Source organism: Lissotriton helveticus, chromosome 2_1 (assembly GCF_964261635.1).
Source record: "Lissotriton helveticus chromosome 2_1, aLisHel1.1, whole genome shotgun sequence".
NCBI lineage: Eukaryota > Metazoa > Chordata > Amphibia > Caudata > Salamandridae > Lissotriton > Lissotriton helveticus.
The window spans coordinates 2024912553-2024925017 of NC_136059.1; the positions used below are offsets into that span (position 1 = coordinate 2024912553).

At 45.3% G+C, this 12465-nt stretch overlaps 1 protein-coding gene across 2 annotated transcripts in view; it reads left to right on the top strand.

Annotated features, from left to right (window-relative positions):
- Positions 1-6902: 6902 nt before the first annotated feature.
- The window catches only part of TMEM144 (transmembrane protein 144), a 162288-nt gene continuing 156725 nt past the window's right edge, over positions 6903-12465 (top strand). The window contains exon 1 of one of the 2 annotated variants that reach the window (XM_078676992.1): positions 6903-7062. The gene's annotated coding sequence lies outside the window, so the exon portion shown is untranslated. The remainder of the gene's footprint in view (positions 7063-12465) is intronic. The other variant, XM_078676991.1, reaches the window with a different exon arrangement.

Here is a 12465-nt window from a genome sequence, read left to right on the forward strand (position 1 = left end):
GCCGTTGATTTCTCCCCCCCCCCCCTCTTTTTCTCACCTATATTGATTATGGACTATAATGTGTTGTTTTTCCTTCCCCGTCTTGGAATCAGTACTGTAAATGATGTCTCTTCTTGCCTTGCTGTTTTGTAGGAACATTTTCAATAACATTAAAAAGAAAAAAAGAAAAAGCCAGGATGGGTGGCCGGTCCTTTCGACTAATGGCGGCAAAACAATGGAATGCCCTCCCGATGGAGCTCCGGATGGAGACCCAAGAGAGATGTTTTAGGAAAAAATTAAAAACACTTCTCTTTCCTCAAGGATAAGTCAGGTTGGCTTAGGCTCTGTTTTCTGGCGGCCTCTACCGCAGCGCGGGGACACACTGGCATTAGTGTAACCATGGCACTTTACAAATGGACTTATTATTATTATTATTATAGGTTTCGGTAAAGAATGCTAAGTCCGGGGTAGTGCTGCCGAGGAGGTCCCAGATTTCTGTGGCGTGTTTGTGGAGGGATCGGACGTTGTGGATGCATTGCAGGGTCTTCGGTTTGTTGTATTCTTGCGGGCGGATTGCGCTGGGTCAGTGGTCTTGGCATTGCTGCAGGTGTGCCGGCAGCAGTGACAGCTGAAGGGTCCGTGGGTGTCGGCTGGTGATGCTAGCTTGCAGTTGTTGTTGCAGCCTGGGTTGAGAGCGTGGAGTGCCGCTGGGTCATAGCGTTGGCGGTACAGAGATCCAGGGTTCCTGCCGCTGGTCGCAGTCGGGTCGCAGACAGGCTTGCCTTTGGCGCCACACAGTGGCGGCCATTAAGTAGGGGTCGGGGAGGGCCGGACAGTTGGGAGGCGGGGAGGGGAGCTGGATTGGGCCGGTCGCACTGGTCGTGCTGGGGGGGAGGGGCCGTGGGGGCAGCAGCGGCGGGGAAAACGGGTTAAAAAAAGCAAGAGCAAAAAGGCAAAAAGAGAGAGAAAAGTGCAAATAAGGCAGCAAAAGTGCAAGAAAGAGTGGAGGAAAGACACAGAGGACACAGGAGAGTAAAAGGGGGAGATTGAGATGAGGGTAAAAAAAGAGTGAAAAACGGAGGAAAGGCACAGGAGAGTGAAGGGGGGGAGCTTGAAATGAGGGGAAAGCAACAGAAAATGGAGGTTAAGATCTAGAAGGAGAGTGAAGGGGAGATAGAAATGAGGGGAAACAAACGAGTAAAAAAGGAGAGAAAAAGCAGAGCAAGAGAATGGAGACAGAGGTCCACTGGACCACCAGGGATGAGGAGCAAGTGAAACCTGCGGGTGCAGGAGGGCCTCAAACACCAACACTCGAAAGTACAGGGGCTCCGGGAAAGGCCTCACTTAATGGTGGAGCTGCAAGGGAAGGAGAGCAATTTCACTGACAATGATTCAGTGGTCTTACTCACCTGTCCCCGTAGTGGTCGCCATTAATTAGGGGTCGGGGAGGGCTGGACTGCTGGGAGGAGGGAGCGGGGAGGGGAGTTGGATTGGGCCGGTCGCACTGGTCGTACTGGGGGGAGGGGCCACGGGACCACCAGGGATGAGGCACAGGTGAGACCTGCGGGTGGAGGAGGGCCTCTAACATCAACACTCAAGAGTGCAGGGGCTCAAGGGAAGGCCTCACTTAATGGTGGAGCTGCAAGGTAGGGGGAACAATTTCACTGACAATGAGTCAGTGGTCTAGTCAAAGGTAAACACCAACTCTTATGCTTAGCAAACATATAAAATGTACACAAACACTCGCCCAAGCACCAAATAAAGCACAGAGACAGTGTACACTCAAAAGTACCTCTGAGTATGAGTACAAAGTCGGCATCAGTAGTAGATAGCCATCCGGAGTGATCGTAGTAAAGAAGGAGTTGAATACAAATCCCCCCAAAAAACTATCGCAAATCCTTGGAAAGATGGTATCTTGAGATGCAGGGCAAAGTGCTTTTCTGAGTGCAGCAGAATAATCCTTAGTAAAGCAGTGGAAAGGTCCGGTTGGACGTAATAAAATCCATTAGGTCGGTGGGTATTCAGATAAATCAAATCGTCGCCAATAAATGTAGGAAGCGTTTCTGTGAAATTATGAAGCTGAGACTTCAAGAATTGTAATAAAGAACTGAAAGCTTTATTACCATTGCAGAGACCCACGACAGATCCAGTTGAAATCAGGCACAGAATGAAAAGTGCATTACTAAAATTCTAGATTACAGAATCCAGTGAACTTTACATTCTTATCACCACATTTAAAGGTACACACCCTAGAACAATGAAATACCACTCTGTACAATGACCCAGTTGCTTGTAGAGATAAAAATATACTAAGCAAGGATGATGAGACTGTTGAACATGACTGTTCTTTTCACAATGTCCCTCACAGGGGGGAAGGAAACACGAAAGAACCCCTCATGAGTAGGTGAGCAAGGGAGGTCAGACTATATGCTAAATTGCGAGATTTTGTGTGTGAATAAGCTACATCCTCTTTTCCTTCCCCCCTGTAAAGATCGATGTCAAAGAAAGGAAGACGTTTTTATCCGAAGAATAGGTTTATAATAGTAAGTACTTCAGGCACAGCCAGGAGCGTCATACCCTCAGAGGCTCAGTCAGCCAAAGATCGCACTCAGTCTGCTTTCTCTGCCTCTCTGAAATGACGTGTTGAGACTGTGTATATAACTGGAGCACGTAGAGCGAGCACGAGCGCGGAGTTCCACTTCGGTCAAGCCTGTACATTCTATGCCTCTTGTAATGACGAATATATAAAATGGACAACCCAATAAATCCTTGAGGGCTTGGGCAAAAGAAGTGGATAGGTAAATGTGCCTTCAAGGGATTTGCTAAATATACACAGATGGATAATTTGATATCTTAGTCAAATGCAGAAATAGTGATTTATCTGCTTGAGCGCGTGAAAGTGGAGTGCGGTGATTGAGCACGTACGTCGTGATCAAACTTTGTAACGGCGCGCGGTGCAGCGCATGAATGAAACGCCTGCCCTGGCCAAATTAATCTTGCATCAAAATCAATAAAAATTGGTCCGACCTGCTAGCGGTTACACCCCCTCGAATCCGTTCTTCTGAACTTGTCTGGAAGGACTCTCTGGGGCTGTAAATCTATGCCGAACAAGACCTTGCGTGGATTGCTCAAAGCGTGTGAATGAGGACTGAATCCCACCCTCGTCGCCAATATGTAAAGATCGATGTCAAAGACAGGAAGAAGTTTTCATCAGACGAATAGGTTTATTAATAGTAAGTACTTCAGTCACAGCCAGGAGCGTCGTACCCTCAGAGGCTCGGTCAGCAACTGCCAGCACCCGATCGAACCTCCGAGGATGCACACTCCATGCACGAGTAAGACAACAGAATACTATTACATCAATAATTACATCAGGGCAATATAGTATTACAGAAAGAGGACACATACTAAAACTATTACATCCCCCTAAAGCAGTTGTTACTTTCACTTACATGCATTCTTCAAATATTGTTATTTCATAGTTTTCTCCTACCCCTACCCCATTTCCCTCTCCCTCCCTGTCATATGATAGGCTGTAGCCGAGATGTGATGATTTAAGAAGGTTTATTGATGAATTATCAGGTTAAATCATATAATCATTAAAACCCCACAGGAGCAGCTCTCTTGCTGCTCAGCCCTCTCTTCCAACTGTCATGCATCCACCAGGCAACCCACACATTCTATATTACCTCACACACTCCAACATTCCACCATTCATTCACATAGGCTGACCCCCAAGACAGGTTAGTGAGGAAGGAACATGGCACCAGGATACCACACCACCTTCCCCCTTAAAGGAACACAAACAAATGAATAATGTAAATAAAGAGAATGGTCATTCTAAACTTAAAACTTACATTGCAAAAACTAAAACATTCAATACATTCATATCACTGAGGAGACACTTAGCAACAAGGGCTCGAGGCATGGAAGAAGTGAAATTAGATCCCTCTGCGCGCGCGCTGTGGCCAGCTCGAGGTAATATTTGAACTGGAAGGTAACAGTTAAGTGCCCTAGAAAGTGTAAAGCAGTAAAATAAAATATCCAAGTACTCACTGCCCATGTAAATCGTAATCTGTTCCTTCCGTCTTTGAGCTGCAACAAATAGTGTTAATTTGTGTGCTAGCTTCGCTAATTTCTGGTGCCATAAAATAACCTCCAGTAAATGGCAGTGACTCTGTGCCCACGATGTCAGTCAAAACTGCTTGTGAAGATCGCAGCACTTTTAAATGAAAAGCATGAATAGGAAGGCAGTGAAGCTGCACACAGAGATTGTAGGTAAATGTTGCAGGGGCGGAACAATAAATTGTAGATACACTTCAGCAGATTACAGCAGACATTAGATGACATCAGAGTTCAACAGCAAAACAGCAGTGGGAATCACGTAGCAAGCACCGCTTTCCAGAATAACTAACAGGGGAAAAGCAGACTGCACATTTCAATACGAGAGTACTGGAGAGATCAGCATGACATTACGTAACTTAAATTTCCACTTGCCTCTAGAGCATGAGTCTTTTCCTCTCATATAATCTTTATTTAACAAATCAGTGATAACTGACCTGGCAAACATTTCTTGACCAAGTTCTGTTTTCCTCCTCTCTTTCCTATTCTCTGAAGGTAGTAGGGGGTTAGCAAAGTAGGAACTGAGGGCAGGGTGAAAATTGTAGTAGTCCTTGACGCTCTTCTGTATTAACCATGTAGTGTCCTCAATGTCGAGTAAGGACAGGCAGGAAGAAGCGCTGCGCTGTGAACAGGCAGAGACTGGCATACTTAAGCTGTATGCTTGCAGTAACTGGCACATCCAAAGTTGTGGGGGACCGGTGGTAGGTCACTGGTGGGGCTTAGATGGGGTGCCAGTAAGTTTGAGTAGTTTTAAATAAATTATTTTATCTTACTTGTTGCTTTAAATCATGATCACAAAGTTTCTTGATGTTATTTGTAGAGTAGGTTCAGTCCAATTGTCGCCAAATGTAATATGATAGGCTGTAGCCGAGATGTGATGATTTAAGAAGGTTTATTGATGAATTATCAGGTTAAATCATATAGGGCCAGATGTAGGTAGGGTTTTACCGGTCGGTAACGGCCGAATTCGGCCGTTACCGACCGGTATTTGGCATTTGATATGTAGGGGCAGGTAAACAGGGAAAATCGGTAATTTTACCGATTCGGTAAATATACCGGTCGGTAAATTTACCGACCGGTATATTTACAGAATCGGTAAAATTGATATGTAGGTGGGACTCTTCTGAGTCCCACAAGGCCTACAAAATCGGTATTTTACCATCAAATTGTATTTGATGTTAAAATACCGATTCAGGTGTGCATGCACATGTGTGCATGCACACCTGTGCCATATGACAGGCAGACCTGCCCTTAGGGCAGGTATGCCTGCCATATGGCCCCCGAACCTTTTGTGGGGGTGCTAGAGGGTGTCAAAGTGACACCCCCTGCACCCTTGTCAAAATCGGTATTTACCGAATCGGTAAATACCGACCGGTAATGCCCCATTCATTCCTATGGGCTTCTTAACGATTCGGTAACTGGAACATCTGGATGTTCCTACATACCCCCACTTCTTATTTACCGATTCTTAATTACCGAATCGGTAAAATTCGGTAATTAAGAATCGGTAAATAAGTTTTACCTACATCTGGCCCTTAATCATTAAAACCCCACCAGGAGCAGCTCTCTTGCTGCTCAGCCCTCTCTTCCAACTGTCATGCATCCACAAGGCAACCCACACATACTATATTATCTCACACACTCCAACATTCCACCATTCATTCACATAGGCTGAGCAGCAAGACAGGTTAGTGAGGAAGGAACATGGCATCCAAACCAGGATACCACACTCCCTCTCTGCACCCCCCAGCCACTATTTGCACCATGCTTAATTCCTTGTAATTCTCTACCTGTTTCCATGGGTACGTTGTACTTTATTGTTTGATAAAAAGGAGATGTGTTGTGTTGTACTTTATGCCTCCCGCTCTCTTCCTTGCTGCGTGCACATGCCCAGGGTTCTATGACGTCCTCCTATTCTGGAATAGAACCTTGGGCATGGGTAACGGGTGGGAAGACAATTGAGGCTAACTTCTTCACGAAGACTACACACCCTTCTGGTGTCAGGGCATTTGTTTAATAAAGACATACCTTCTGCGACTTCGACGTCTCGTTCAAGTCTTTACAGTTACTTAAATAATCTAAAGAGATATTTTGTCATCAAATGAAGACAAGGGGGCTGGGGTCATTAAGAAGATTGAGAAAAAACATTAGCTGAAAAAGATTGATGTGTATTTTTTACAAATATTAACATTGGATCTGGCGGGGTTTTCAGACAGCTATGAATCATTTTTCTGTCTTTACTAATGTCGACATCAAGCGTCGCCAACTAACATACTGAGTCCCATTCTTGTTTGCAGGCGCTAATGAACTGATCGAAGGTCAAGTGCTGTGCATTAAACCGGGAAGCTGTGCAGCTTACGCGGCTCTGAGAACTTCTAAAAATCCAAGTCTCGGTACCAGATAACAGTGGTCAGCGTAGCCACTAATAAAGTGCTGAGAACACATTATTATGATCAAGTGTGGTATGTTCAGCTGCTTAGATGGATGGGGGAATTTGAGGAATGTTCCCAATTACTTTCAGTAAACATATCTAAAAATAACTGTTCGCTGCTTTCTGACCACTCAGCAAAAAGGTAATATTTCATTCAAATCTGGTGTTTTGTAATACGGCATAGTACAAAGCTATACTTATGAAAATATATACATCGAGATTTATATACGGCACTATGCCAAGACATTTATACGACGTAATAAACGTATTCAAATACAACACCCTCCCTCGCCTGTTTTTCATACTACGAATTCAATGTATTAAAATGCCGCTCGCTTTCACATTGCGCCATGACTTCATAAGAGACTGGGTCACGAGATTCGTCTGGTTTTTGCTGACTGACGCAGCCGGTAGTCACCTGACCCGGAAGTCCTAACTGAGCTTCAACAACAAATTCAGCAGCTGTACGCAGACTGGAGTCAAGGAAGCTGATGCCGGCAGAGCAGACAGGAGTAACGAACCAGCAGCCGGTAACTATATTTTAACTAATTTCTTAAGCAGTTTACGAAATTTCGGTTCCATTTTTAAAACGAGTACACACCGTTAATGTAATTCATTTAAACGCTATAGTCTCTGTTTACATTTCAAGTGCTTTACTTAATTTTGCATTCTTTAATTAAAAAAAATCTGTAGTTTTTTTTAGAATTATATATTACTCTTGTATCATGAGTTCTGCAAACTCAATCGCTTCTAATTGTCTTGTGTGGGTAGTTGTTTAAACCAGGCCACGCTTGAGCGCTCTGAAAATGATGCTGAAAGCATTGTCACTTTCACACAGTATCTGTCAGTGGGTCATAAAGATGTTCAAAATAAATGCTTAACCAATCCTCTGCCCCTCTGCAAATTTCACAGAGTGGTCATGTGTGCCTATTGTCATTCTGTGTTTAAGTGTTTGAAGGATTTCACGTCGGTCAAAATACTGACGGAGAAAATAAAAAGCAGTGCTTAACAGGAGTGCGTTGTGTGTTTAGCGTACATTGTGAAGTGATGGAGATGCAAGAAAATCTATGTAAGAGGGTGAAAAGAGGGTGCTGCAAATGAGAGAGATGAGGTGTGATTAATGTAGAGTGAGTAAAAAGGGCATACGTATGTATCTGAGAGACTTCAGAGGAAAGTGGTGTGAAGGGAAGAGAAAAAGTGACGCTCCGGAAACCACTACCCTTCTTCAGACATTATTAATATTTAATTCCGTCTTCTATTTTCAGAATTCGAATTATTCACTAGGAAATCAACTTTTTCTCATTTACCTGATATTCAAAACAGGAGAGACATATTGGGGAGGCTTATAGGTCTGGTTTGTTTTAGGTGCATGCCCGTTACTGAGTCATACATTTGGATGCAATAGCTGTAAGCTCAGAGAGGCACCAAAATGCTGGTCAAGTGGCATGCTATATTAAGCACAGGCATTTTTATTACGTGTTTTAAGCAGCATCTGAATTACATAGGCCGCACCCATGAGGAGTCATAGTTACGCTTCGTAGGCTGAGTCCTTTTTAGAGATCCGCTGTTTTTTAGGTCTCGCCTGTCGATGCGCATGCGCATCGAGCTTGCGAGCCTATTGCGGCCTAACCACGCTTTAACTAACAAGCAAGGAATCGTGGCGATTCCTTGCAGTGCCCGTGACTTTTAAGCTCAATGCGCATGTGCATTGAGCTTAAAAGCGCGTGCACAGCCGCCCGCATTCCTCCGACACCTTTGAAGTGAAGCTTAGCTTCACTTCAAAGGCCCGGCTTCTTCACGCCCGGCTTCTTCACACCCACATGCCGCTCTCGCTCTCCCCGCTCCGCCCCTTACTCCGCATCCTCTTCAGTCCCCTTCTGCCCTCTATCAAGCCGACTCCCGCATTCACTCCTCTCCGTTGACCCATGCTCCTCCTCTCTCGCCCTCAACTTACCCAGTATTCTCACCCCCTCCACTCCATGCTCCCCTCGGCCCACCTCACGCCTCTTCCTGGTGACTGCTCTCTGCTGCTTGCCCTCAGCTTCCAGAATCTCCCTCCTCTCTCGTGGTTCCTGGAAACGCTTCATAGACTGGACTGGCATCCCGGCAAATCCCGACAGCCAGATCACTTAGCCTCGGGCCTCCATGGCACACTTGTATATGTGTGCATCAGTAATGCAGGCGATGCTCTTGCAGAGGCTTCCCTGACAAATAGCCCCAGGCAAGGCAATTTTTTTTAACAAGGATGAAACCTGAAAGCCGCCGCTTGGCTTGCGCGTGCTACCAGCTCCCACCATCAGGCAGAAATGTATAGCAATTTAGAACGGAAGTATGAATGTATAATAGCTACAATATTAACAGTCATAACATTGACGTTCTTGCTATTGCGTCTACAGCTCATGTCAAGTTAATGATATGGAAAGCAACTCATGTCGGATGTGGGTGTGCATGTTTGTCGTGCTTACAGAACTCAGTGATACCATCCCTTTCAAACTTCATTGCTCTCACTCTCCATCTGACACACGCACTAACCAGGCAGCCCACCCCCTCCCTCTACCACATCAAAGGCAGCCCAGCCTCCTTCCCCCAGCGTGCGCTCTGCCTCAGGCCAGCATCTCTCCTCCCATAATTATTCACTGCAGGGCCTGCGTCTCATCACCCTTCCTCCCAGTCCCCACAAGCGGGCTTCTCCAGGGGCTGCATGCAAATCTGAGCCCCAACCTCTCTGACATCGCATCTCTCTTTCCATTTGTCTTCCCCAGCCTCTATCTTTCTTTCTGACTATTTTTTTTCCTTTCTAGTACCAGCTCTGCCTTTCTCCTTCTCTCTCTGACGTATTAGGTTCGCACCTATCCGCAAACCTTTACTGCTTGTTTTTTTTTTTCGTCTATCTTTTTTCTCTCTCCGTCGATTGGCCTCTGCCCGCCTGCGCCCCTGTGCCTTTCAGCCTCGTGGGGGTTATATAAGCAGCTGTCAGTTTCCACTGCTTCCACTTCGCTGCAGCTATCGGTGTGTATTTGTCAGGCACTCGGTTCCTGTTGCTTTCTGTTTGTGGTCCACCGCTGACAGACGGTCACTCTCTGCCCCTGTGCTGATATGCCTGCCAGTATCTTCCTCAGTTTATTGGCGTCGGTCTTTACTCTACTCATCCACGCTACGCCACTCACACACGCTACGCCACTCACACGCGCAACGCCACTCACACGCGCAACGCCACTCACACGCGCAACGCCACTCACACGCGCAACGCCACTCACACGCGCAACGCCACTCACACGCGCAACGCCACTCACACGCGCAACGCCACTCACACGCGCAACGCCACTCACACGCGCAACGCCACTCACACACGCAACGCCACTCACACACGCAACGCCACTCACACACGCAACGCCACTCACACACACAACGCCACTCACACACGCCACTCACACACGCCACTCATCCACGCAACGCCACTCATCCACGCAACACCACTCTTCCATTTGCAAAACGAAAAATTTCTAACTATTCTATTGCGAGACCTATTGCATTTTCAATGCTTGTTTTAATTTCTACTTAAAGCCCTTAAGAAAGGTGTGGCTGAGTATTCCATGCCCCATGCCTGGACATTCTGTTGCACATTCCAGAAGAACGTCCCATCTAAAACGAGAGTGATTTTCAATACAGTATTGAAATTGTTTCGTTTAGCGCACGTTGATATCTCTGTTCATATGCCATGGGGCGTTAGGTTATTTATTTCAATAGGATAATATGTCATTTATTCAAGGGTAGGCATCTCAACAGGTTTTTTTTTTACCAGTTACAGGATATATAAAATGTATCCCAGAGAAGGGTTCTGCCTCTGTGCTAATGAGGCTATTTAATTTTTATGTCAGAAGGATGATGCCATTGCATATGACAATTAGATGAGGAGAATGGGAGTCTGTGGGCCTGAGAGGGAGTGCTACTGTTCTTGGTGTGGTTTTTTTCCATGCATTTTTCGCTTTTTTTTTATCTTTGTGAATGCAACCACAATGCTTCTGATGAGCCGTAGTCTTGTTCAGTTAACATTTCTTTAGAAAGCAGTTTTCATGGGCTAGGCATGGACGCCTATTTTTTGGCCTGTTTTTACAGGTGAATGGAGGAAGTGAGACAGCATTACAACAGGGAGTTATTTTGCAGACTTATGCTATCGAGAAGATTTCCTTTTCCTTGCTCATTGCACCGGTCAGCAGCCAGATGCTTTTCTAGTGAATCAGATGTAGTTCTAGAGCATATCTCAGGGAAAATATTGAAAAAGTAAAACATATAAGTTTTGTTATTGAAAAATTAAAACATTTACTTTCTGTGGGTGCAATAGTTGATTTTCTGATTGTTTCATTTGTACTTTTTTCCATAATTGCTCCCTTTGAGGGTGTTATTTATTCTGACTGTTGCTTTGAACAGGTTGGTGCACACTTTCTCTCAGTCAGCCGCATATAAAGACTAAGGTGCTAATTCCTTTTTTAGCTGGTTCGCCTTCTCATGGAGATCCTGGGTGTTTATGATGTTCCAAGGCGGTATAAGCGCTTTCCCATGAGCTGAAGAGTCTGAATATCCGGACAAGCCACTGGTGGAATTGGCGAGTCCACTGGGCGAGCCAGATTCAACTTTACTTAACGGTTTAACCTGAGGAGAGGGAGAGCTATGTTTTTGTCACCTTCATCAAGCACTGGTGAGGCTACCACTTTTGTCTGAGGTTGATCACCTCCGAACATGTCATCCCTTTCTAACACAAACAAGTTTTTAAAGTTATTTCCCTAATACCAGAAGGGAGTCTAGGACCTGTGCTGGGGCAGGTACATTAATTCTGTTACTTCCCTGCTTGTCCCGGGCTATATTTTCCTTATACACACTTTGCGTCAGAGAGCAGCACTTTCTGATCCTTATCGTGCAGTAGTGATAGGACCTGTTAGCTGACTGTAGGAAGCTGGCTCTTTATATGATATACTACTAAAGTTATATCGTGCAGAGTACAGAGATTCCCCCAGAAGTGTACAGGGCTTAGTGTAAACCCAAATTGCTCTTTTTGTGGTAGTGTGGTCAAGCAGCTATAGGTCTAACACATAGGAGTGTAAGACATTTGTTATATATACAGTGACCAATAAATGACACACGACTCAAAAAGGAGATCCACACCAATTTTATAAAAATACGCATCTTTAAAGATTTTTTTTAAGATCAAGATATACTTAAAAAGGTAAGTACATTTTTCATAAGAATACTTTTCACTTTAAAAAGTGGACATAGTGTATTTTCAGTTAAAACATGTTAACCTATGATAGGAAAACAAGAATGCGGTTTTGCACGTAACTATACAATTTATAATCCTGGTTTTCAGGATGAAGAATCTGCACTAGGCCAGTTTCAGGTAAGTAGCAAATCTTCACCTCCAGCGGCACAGGGGCGGCTGAGTGCAGAGTTCAAAAGTGGAATCTGGCACCAATGTAGACAAAGGGGGTAATCAAAGCGATGCTGCTCACAGATTAGTAAAGCGGTTTGGAAATCCAGTCTCCGCGGGTTAAAGGAAGCACAGGGGGCCACAAGGCAGCACCAAATTTACACCCTCAGGGGCACAGGGGCGGTCGGGTACAGAGTGCAAGCACAGCGCAGGGTGCCCAATGCAAACCACTGGGGTAAATTGATCTTGACGAAAGGCTGCAGGCTAAGGCCAGGAGAACAGATGGAAAAAACCCCAGCAACCCATGTAAGTAGAGATGCTTGGGGACAATGGGACAGAAACATGTCTGGTGGTGGCAGGCTGCCTAAGGCCAGTCACAGACCACACCAAGGTTGGTAGGTTTTCAGGGGGCACCTCTGAGGTGCCCTCTGGGTACATGTTTGAATAAATCCCTCACTGGTATCAGTGTGGGTTTATTGAGAGGAGTTGTTGGGTGCCAAACACTCCTGGG